This window comes from Zootoca vivipara, chromosome 7 (assembly GCF_965207765.1).
Source record: "Zootoca vivipara chromosome 7, rZooViv2.hap1.1, whole genome shotgun sequence".
In the NCBI taxonomy this organism is placed as follows: Eukaryota; Metazoa; Chordata; class Lepidosauria; order Squamata; family Lacertidae; genus Zootoca; species Zootoca vivipara.
Window position 1 is genome coordinate 32957230 of NC_142590.1, and position 10229 is coordinate 32967458.

The 10229-nt window shown below is 45.0% G+C and overlaps 1 protein-coding gene across 5 annotated transcripts in view; it reads right to left on the bottom strand.

The window, feature by feature from the left end:
- LRRC7 (leucine rich repeat containing 7) overlaps positions 1-9088 on the bottom strand; it is a 172202-nt gene extending 163114 nt beyond the window's left edge. For all 5 annotated transcript variants that reach the window (XR_015951009.1, XM_088673912.1, XM_088673915.1 and 2 more), the window contains exon 1: positions 8173-9088. The gene's annotated coding sequence lies outside the window, so the exon portion shown is untranslated. The remainder of the gene's footprint in view (positions 1-8172) is intronic.
- Between the last annotated feature and the right edge of the window lie 1141 nt (positions 9089-10229).

Sequence of the window (10229 nt, forward strand, 5' to 3'; positions counted from 1 at the left end):
GGCTGCAACTGCAATGGAAGTTCAGCCTGTGGTGTGGCGAAGGGGGCTTCTTCACCCTTTTCACAAATAGATTAGTTCTTTGCATATATTTATTTTTTTAAATCCTTTTTATCTATCACCTTTTATGTATTTAAGACTTTGGGGCATTTGCCACATTTTTGGAGATGATAAGAATTGTTAAGAAAGCTTAAAGGTCCTGTTTACATTTTTAGATGAAAAGGCAAAATAAAGATAAATTGAGAGAAATTAGCCTTGAAAGCTGCCTTTATAGAAACAAGGAATTCACAAAGAATGGACATCAAACACACAAAACCGAAAATTGTGATGGTAAACATGCAATATCTTACGACAAACTGTGACAGATTGGAACATTAGAACTATAGGCACATCTCTGTCTTCTAGTGGACCTTTCCAGATATTGCCTTTCAGCAAGCTGCTTAAGGACAAATAAAGAGCATTTTGTGAAAAGAAAGGCAACCATTTACTTCACAGAGCTTCGAATTAAGCCATTAATCAGTCTATGTTTTGCATCTGTAAAGTGCCTTCCAGTAAGATTGTGCAATCAGCAGTGAGACACGGGTTACAGCACCCTGTCTCCTTACTGACAGAATATGGAATTCTTAGCACCCTGTCAAATGGTCATATTTCTTAAAAGGCTCAAACTGAGAGTTATAGCACTTATACGTTTATTCCTTTCACTTGTTTCTTTTAAACTGCAAATCCTAACTCCAGAAGACATTGTTAGCATTGAGCTGTAAATCAGTATTTCAGACTACAGTGTTGCAGAATATAACAGGCAGCTTGCTAGTTCTTTATTCTGCTCATTATTTACTTACTTCTTCATAGTGGTTTCATGGGAAATCAGCAAAAAATCATGGAAGGAGAATGAATGAAGGACAACCACCACGACACTGTATTTCACAAGCATGTAATAGCACATACTTAAATCCATCCACAGAACACCACCACCAAATAATCCAGTCAAAATGTGAAATGTAGAATGGAATGGTAGTGCAAATCAAAGATTTGACTCTGGTGCTCCAACATCCAAATGGAGCTACTGCATTTGCAAGAAGTCCCCGTTTCAGCCGATAAAACTGACTCATTAATGCAAATAACCACGTGGATCTGTGCTTCTGTTGAAATGACTGGTAACTGCTACATGTTAACTAACTGCATTAGAACATAATGCTAAATCAAGGTTTACCACTGTGTTGGGGAACTTTTTTCTATGCAGGACATTGACCAACAGGAGAAGTTAGTTAGGAGCAGTTGCCAGCTGTGATGTGATTTACTTTTACAGAACCAAGTTTCCATATAAAGCTGCTGTTTAGAAAGCAATGAGATTGCTACATCCCCACTGTTACAAATTAATGCATATATACTTTGCCTCATGATGCTGTGAAAGACTGCTGACTGAAGATCTGGGAATCTACATGGTTTATTGCTTTTCAATTAAAAAGATAACATACAGAGTTAAACAGATTTAGAAAAACTATAATAAAGAAGAACATATTATGTTATATCTAGAAAAGAAAAAAAGATAAGCCATAAAGGCCGGCTTTCCATGCATAAATTATACCTGCTTTGCTCCTCCCCACTCACACTGGAAGTGTTACATGATCCCAACAAAGGATCCTCTCCCAGCAAACAGACCTCTGTAGCAAAGAATCCATACCATGAATTATATCCATTAAAAAAAACACCCTTCGGACAGGTTATAGACATCCTGCACTATTGCTAATGTTCACTGAAAATCAACAGGCTTGAGGGAACCCAAAGGCTTACACAAATATAATAAATCTTTAGCGGGGGTGGGGGAATCCTAATGAGAGAAAAACTGAGTGGGCATAGAATGCTGATTGATTGTTGGGGATGGGGACAGAAAACTAAGTGGGAGGAGGAACTGAATGAAATATTGTGAAGTAGGACATGACTGAATGAACAGGAAAAATCCACATATATTACTGAAGGTCACCTTGTTACTGACTAATCAACAACTCCCAAGCTGTCAGTATTACAACCTTTCTTTAATTTAGCTGGTGTTAGATACCACTAAATGAAGGTTTCAAAGTAATCATCATTTAACTTTATACCACCAAAATGCTACTAGTTCAATCAGAGATGAAACCAAGTACCTACCTAGAATCTAGATCAACTGCCCTGAATCATTGTGTCATTTGAGAGGGAACAAATGTCAGCTTGGCTTTCTGGCTACCATTATTTGTGATTATCAAGTTGAGAGATGGAATATTCACTTACTTACACTACACTTCTGAGAAGGTAAAAAATAGAACAACTGTCTGCTGTTGTTTTGGAAGGGACCTTTACTGATTCTTATCTCCTCGAAATCACACCAAAAATGCAAGTACTGCAAAATGAATGTGTGTTGTGAAACTTCTGTGCACCCAAGAGCCATGACACTTGTGGATTGATAGAAAAATAAAGATCATACTCTGACCAATCTCTCCATAAACTAGGATTCTATTATTGGAAAATAACATGAAAAAAATCAATTTGCTGTCAAAATATGCATTCTTCTTTAATCACTGAGTTAGATAAGATCTAATCTGAAATAACTGAAAATGTGTTAATTTTATCTATTGTCTGTATTGGGAAATGTGCTTTGGTCACTATAAACAGGTAGGAATGGCTATCTTATCCAATGCCTTCTTATTTTCTGTGAATGTGGAAATTTGCTGCATGGCTATTGCCTTTGTCAGCTTTCTCCACTCTAGAATGGGTAACATGTTAGGAATCATTAGGAAAGGGACTGAAAAGAAAGCTGCCAATATCATAATGGTGCTATACAAATCTACAGTGAGACTGTACTTTGGATTCTGAGTATAGTTCTGGTCGCCTCACCTAAAAAGATGTTATAGAGTTATATAGAAATGTGCATGAGGAAGAGCACTGTTGCACTCAGGTCCTCCTTGCAGACTTCCACAGACATCTGGTGAAAACTGTTTGAGGGATTAGATGGGCCTTTTATCTGATCTGGCAGGCTCTTATGTCCTCTCAAATTTATACAGATCTACCACATACTTTAAAGAAAGCATTCTAGTTTTGGTGGAAGAGAACTACAGTTTTAAAAAAACATGACTCTCCTCAATGTGCTTTCATCAAACTTTTTAAAAATAGAAGTGTGAAGTCATCTTAATCTAAAAGCTACATTAAAATTCAGGGAAAATAGGTCAGCTTTCCCTCCCAAAGCAGGTATAATTCCATTCAGAACAAGCATTCTGTACAGTTAAGCTTGCTCACTGTAGTATATATTGTAGTGTTGTCATTTCTTTAAGAAGGTGCTGCTTTTGTGCTAAAAAAAAAATCCACTGCAATATTTGATGAACACAGAGAGTGGAGCGGGTGTTGTCATGGTAAGCCTGAAACTCTTGTTGAATACTGGAATAAATTGATGCATAGAACCAACACCCATATAACCTGCCAGCACAAGTTACTACACTTTTTTCTACACTTAACACTAACAAAAAATTGTTAAATATAACTGTGATTCAAAGTACATCCTTCCTTGCATTTCAACTGCCCACAACACCTTACCCTAGTAGAAACAAGAATAGAATTTTCTATTGAGCTCTGTTTAGGTGAAAATGTCAGAGGCTAAGACAAAGCATGAAAATGTTACCATGGTGACAATATAAATACCCAAGATAGGTTTATTCTTATCTCCCTCATGTCAGGAAGTTATATTTTAACAGGACTTTATAATATAAGTGGTCCAGAGTTATCAATGTGGCTCATTCTTCCAAAAGAGAAAAATCTGATTCAACTCACACCAATAGTAAAAGGAAACAACTCTTCTAAATCTAAAGGGGCTTGTGTTACAGTTTGTTAGCTAGTGACCACTAGGAGAGCAAGCATAAAACACATACCATTCATTCCTATTGAATCAATCCAGCATTTGATCAGGGATTTCAACACATCTGCACTGGAATCAGACCCAAAGAGTTGATTCCAACTTGAATTTCATGCCTTTTCCTGTCATATCAAGCACTGATAGATGTACATTTACATCTAGATCTAGATATAGCTAGATATGATGACACAGCAAGCTTTAACATAGATTTTAAAATACGTGTAAAGTGAGTATTTTATAACAAAGTTGAGAAATTCTAAACTTTGTTTTCTCGCAATAACTACAATTCCAATATATTTATCATGTATTGGTGTTTTCATGCAGGTTGCCTTCAAGCAAGATGCAACACCAGCCTGATTAACCACAATATTCAGAAACCCAACTGCAGTTCAGGGTATGGTATATAATGGATAGTCAACATGTTATTGGATCACAGCTCCCATCTGGCTCGGGTTGACAGGAGTTGGAGTCCAATAACAACTGAAGGGCACCACACTGGATATCTCAGGTCTATAAGCTAGCTACGGTATGCAGATGTCACATTACTACAAAACATGGTTGTGCTATCTTCAAGCCAAGAGAATCAGTTGAGGAATCATTTCTTTGAGCACTAAACGTTACACAGAAACTGTTCCTGTTTCTCTGGTCAAACAGATAGTGAAGATGTTGGTAGCACGGGGGGAAACAACAAATTTCCCAGAAGACTTGCAAAATTCAAGGCCTCAAGATTTTTTTAAAATGTTGCAAATATTTAAATATTTTCATATTATCTTTCAAGGCGATAATAAATTTGAATGGAAGAACACTGGGCTCTATTCAATGTTCTGTTTGCTAGCGCAAGGAATCTCAGGTTTTAATGTTTCACAACAAAGAAATAAAGAACAACTGTGCTAGCAGAAACTCATTGTGTAACAGGTGTGCAATCTATTGTGCAATAAAGTTATCAGCAAACTGCTTATGCATTATCCTGTACAATAAAACATTTCACCAGTGACACAACTAATTTATTAAACAGCTTCAACTTGTAGAAACACCGGATACAACCCATTATTTCTTTCATATCCAACATGGGTATGACTAAATTTCAATAATTATTAAAATAATTAGCTGCTGGAATCTGGAACTTAAGTTACACGGCCTTAGTAAGCCTTAATTAGAAACAAATGCATGCTAATTACCAACAATTTCCCTAATTGGGGTACCATCTTCCATACTCTTTGCAGTGCACATTCATTCACATTTTTTAATTTAGAAAAATATTTCATGAGTTAAAAACTGTATTGAGAATCATTTCTTCTATTTTCAAAAATCAAGACTAAATGTGGTTTATGTAGCAAAAATGGCGCCAACCATGCACAAGAGGGAGTGGGGAGGTCTGAGAGAATGTCAAGATTTATAAGGTCTTTACTTTAAAAATCCTAAGAGGTGGTAAAGCAAGCCCAAAGCAGGCTAATGTGGACTGAGCATGCCCAGTGTACAGAATTCAACTAAACTTTACATAATGGCAGGCACATTGTGGGCGTTTAATGAATAGGCATGGCTATGAAGGAACAGCAAAGTAAAGTTGGGTTACAGACATCTCTTTCACATAGATACCAAAAAAGGAAAGCCTTTCTGAGTCACAACCATGGGGAAGAAGGGGGTGGAGGAAGCGGGCTCTTGGTGGGTTGAAATAGATGGGTATTTTAAATGTCTCCAGTCACACTGAACAAAGAATATTAATATTTCTAATAACAGGACCACCACAGTATTGATATAAAATAACGCCAATTGAGTTTCCTTATTTTTAAAACTAAAAGGGAACTATGATGCCCACACACAATTGCAGAGCAATTTCCACTGGGGACAGTCTGAACTGCATTAAAATCAATGCAATTCTAGCTATCGACCCATCCATTCTGTATCCACACCACACTCTTTGGGTGGCTGAAATGAGAAAGCCCCAATTGTGCTATTATCTGTAGACAATGAAAAAAGAGATTAGTGTTCTGTGTGTGTGTGTGTGTGTGTGTGTGTGTGTGTGTGTGTGTGTGTGTTTCAATTGCCCCTGAAAATTACAAGATCTAGGAGTCTAATCCTCTTATCTGTTTATGTATCTAAAAATCTTCACAATATGTTGTGAAGCAATAGGGTTAGCGGCTAGCATGTCCTCTCCAGCACTCACACATGAGCCTAAACATAATATGCTACAAGGGCCCAGCACCACAGGATGGCTCACACTAACCATAGACTAGCTGGTGCTAAGGTACAACAGCCTCCAAGAGCTTTGGGCTCTGTTCACTGCACTGCCAGAGGGATATTGTAGGAAAGCAAGTGAAAGCTGTGGTGGTTGCCTCTGCCCTCCCACCTTCTCTTTCCACGGACAGCAGGGCACTAAAAACTGGAACCAGCAGGGCTGCCTAAAGAGAGCGTACAAACCAAAGAAGACTGCTACCTCCATTCACTTGTTCATCTTCTCTCTCTCAGGGAGGACTGGGCCCTGTGGCATTGTCAACAGAGAAAGGTCTCCCCCAACTAACTTGCCCTCTCTTGGGTCAGTGCAACTGTGTTCAATACCCACCACTGCTGCAACCAGAGGGAGAGTGAAGGTGTGCAACTGGACAGAGGCAACTGCTCATGAAAGAAGCAATAATCTCTGCCCCTGTCCTTCTGCTCGCTCACCTGTGCAGCAAGTAGGGATTGTACTCATGTAGGGAGCCCAGGACTGTACTCATTTCTGCACTGTCCAGAGTGGAGAGCAACCAAGAAGAGGCAGTAGCAACTTTCGCTGATTCACTTGTTCTGCAAAGCCCTGCTGTGTCCAATCATTCCTCATCATATCACTCCAATTGTTGCACCCAAAGAGAAAGAGAGTGAGCAGGCAGAGCCTCCCAGAGTTTGAGAGAGGCCAGCTAAGCAACTAGAAGTAATAGTAACAACCCCTTGCGGCCATCACTTGCCTAGTCCTTCCTGCCATGCTCTTAAAATTGAGGGGAATCCTACAAGGAACAGCTTCTCCTCTTTTCCTTGCCTATAGTCTCCTTTTACTTGCTTGCCCTGTATCTGCAGGCAGCATGGCAGAGAATATTGGGCCCAGCACAGATTCCCAGAATGAATGAGCAGAAGCTGTCACCACTACCTTTACTTGGTAATCCTCTAGAATGCTGGCTGATCTCAGCTGCTATGCTTGTGCCACCCAGAGGGAAAGTGCAGGTGAGTGGATGTGAATATGAGATGGCTGGTTCAATGCATGAGCAATTCACTCTTCTCCACTTGCATACCTCTCCTCTCCCTCTGGAAGCTATAGTGGCAGACATTAGGTAGCAACATGCGTCCCTTTCCACAGAGAGAAACTATGCCCTACTAGTCACATCTTCCAACTTGTTCACACCCTCTCCTGACAAGATGGGGTGTATTGTACTTACAGTGTGGTGAGAAACACACACACACACACACACACACACACACCACAAAAGGGCCCTCCATAGCCTGCACCCCGCCGTACATGCTGCAAATTTTCCTGTGCATAAATGCCAAGTGGGAGCTTCTGCTGCTCTAACCAGCGAACGGCTTCAGCCACCTTGATCCTTTCCCCATACCACCCCGCCCCCTCCAAATCTACACGTCTTTTAAGCGGGGGTGGAGGGGAATCACAAAGCTAGGTAGGAGGATAATATAGCTTCTTTGCAGCTCTGCTTTCTCTCCTTAGCAACCACTGCATTTCAACCGCTTACCACCAGCAGCACCCTCGGGCGCTTCCATCACTCCATGGCTCACCCACCGCCCCCGAACCGCCATCCGCCCCCAAACGGAGGCAACACCCAGCAGCAATTTTTTTTGGGGGGGGTGGAGGGGGTGGCGGGTTGGGGAACAAGGAAGAGCATGAAACCACAAAGAGCTACTTCCTCCAGCTTGAATCCCGCCTTACCCATGCAGGGAGCCGGAGCGTGCAGCGCTTGCACTGCTAACACGCCCCTACAGCAGGCAACCGTAGGAGCAGCAGCCCCTTCCCCAAGAAAAAGGACGCAGCCCCCTGCTCCAAACATGCACATTGGAGGGAGGGGAATCTGTCTATTAGCCTTTCCGCTGCCTGCAAATAATAACGGTGGCGACAGCGATTCCCATAAAGAAATCGGGAGGTTATGGGGTTTTTTTTATTAAAAAAAAGTGGGAAGAAAGGTTAAGGTAGAAGAATGGCGATTCCCCTCCCTTTTTTTATTGCTTCCCCCCCCCCCTTTACTAGACCACGATGCGGATACCCTTCAGGTGAGCATCTTCCATCTCCCACCCCACCCCACGGAGGTCTGGAGAACAGGTACCTTGTCAGCTGAAGTCTCTCCGTTTGCCAGTCCCCCAAGGCAACCACCCAAAAGGCAAGCTCTTCATCCAGTCAATCCTTTAGGACCGAGGCGGCGTGCGAAGAAAGAAAGGGGGGAAAGGGGGGGTCCTGCCGGCGCCGCCACTACAGCCGCGGAGGCAGCGATGCAAATAAATCGGTGGGGGTGGGGGGGCGCCTCGAACCAGCCCCTTTTCCCCGGCGCATCTGCCGGAGCGGCGCGCAGGAGCGAGACTCCACCAGGGCACGCGCGCAGGAGGGCTGCCTCACATCGCCGCGGCGGCTGGCCACGAGGAGCTCTCTTGACTCCCCCTCTGCTCCTCCGCCGAGGAGAAAAGGGTCGGAGGGCAAAAACACAAAAAAGATAACCCGAGTGTGTGTGTGACTGTCAAGGCCTCCTCCTCAGCTTCAGGCGACGGCTTCGCTCCTTCCCTCCATTCACAGGTGTAATAATGGTTGCAGAGGAGATAGGAGGAGGGAAAGAAAGGGAAGCGGGAGGAGGGCTGGCGCTGCCCACATGTGGCCGAACCTCCTTCGCTGCCGGCGAAAAGCTCCCGAGGAGGAGGAAGACGGCGCCCTCCACGTCCGACGGCGCCAACGGAGCTAAGCAAGAGAAACCGCCTGGCGCCCTCCCTCAGGGAAAGGAGCGACCCCTGGCCGAGAGGGCGGCAGCCTGGCGCTGTGCTGAGGTGCCTGCCCGCTCAAAACCCAAGGGAAAAGGAGGCGGGTTGGCAGGAGAAGGAGCCTCCGGCTTCAGCTTCGCCACAGAGGCAAGAAGCTGGCGCTCGCCCTCCCGAGCGGTAGAGGGAGGGGGAGGAGAGGCAACGGCCGCCCCCATAAGGCGCGCGCGTCAGCGCTCCTAGCTAACCGCTGCTCCCCCCATCCCCAGCCCCCTCTTCTCTCCCGCGCGCGCGCTCCCCGCCCCGCTGAAAGAAGTGGAGTGGGCGTGGTGGTGGAGGAGGAGGCCCGTGTACAAACGCCCCGCCTACCTCGTCCACGCTCTGCACGTGGCCGCCGTGGTCCCGCAGCCAAGGACACGCCCCTTCGGAAGGCTTCACCTTTGCTCGTCTCGTAGCAGCAGAAGCCACGCGCGGAGCCTGCGCGTGGGAGCAGTGTGCGCCTCTTCCCGCTAGTCTCACCCCTTGGGCTGCTTACCTTCCTTCAATCCCGTGGCCAGTGGTCAAGGAGCGTGGTTTCTTGAGCGCCTCGACGGTCAGTTAGTAGCTGTTGGAGACCCGCAGCCTCAGGCGGGAGGTCCCTCTGGCGCAAGCCACTGAGCAGCGGTAGCAGCTGCTGGAGATGAAGAGCCGGCCTTACCATCGGCAAAGTGAGGCAGCTGCTTCAGGCGGCAGATCCTGCCGCTGCGCCTGCTTCCCCACCCAGCGCTTCCACAGGAGAAGCGAGGAGAAGAGGCAGGGTGGGGTTCCAGTGCGCTCACCTGCTGCTGCTTTTCCTCACTTCTCAGGTGGGGATGGGGAGGTATGTGCAGCAACGCCAGTGTGCAATGGGCACCTCCTGCCCCTGCCCCTCAGTACCAGAGGTGAGAAGCGGCACCAGCTTCCAGTGGCAGGTCCACCACCACCACCAGAGAAGAAGTAGTGCCTTCTGGTTTCTCATTGCTTCTCTGGAAGCGGGGAAAGGGGGCATGAGGCGTCCAGAGAACTCTGACATCACCATGGGCACGGCGGGTGGCAGAGGACATTTCAAATGAAGGCTGTGCGGTTTCTGAGGGTGTGGCAGGGTGTGATGCACCGCATGCTGCGTAATCCTTGCTGCATTGCCTCTCCCCAAGTCCATATGCTCTCTCTACCTGTTGAGGGTACTTCTATCTGTTTTGCTGCCCCACTTCCTGGGATGCATGTGCATTACTGGCTTAAAATGCAGCTAGGTCATTATTTTTGTCCATTGGGATCAAGGCTGGCTTGAGGGGAAATCCAGTATTTCATACGAAACATATGGATTGTGGCTAACATCATGTGTGTACACCACTTCCCAAACCAGTGAAAAGAGGCCCCTGGATGCAGAGTAAACAGGAGTTTG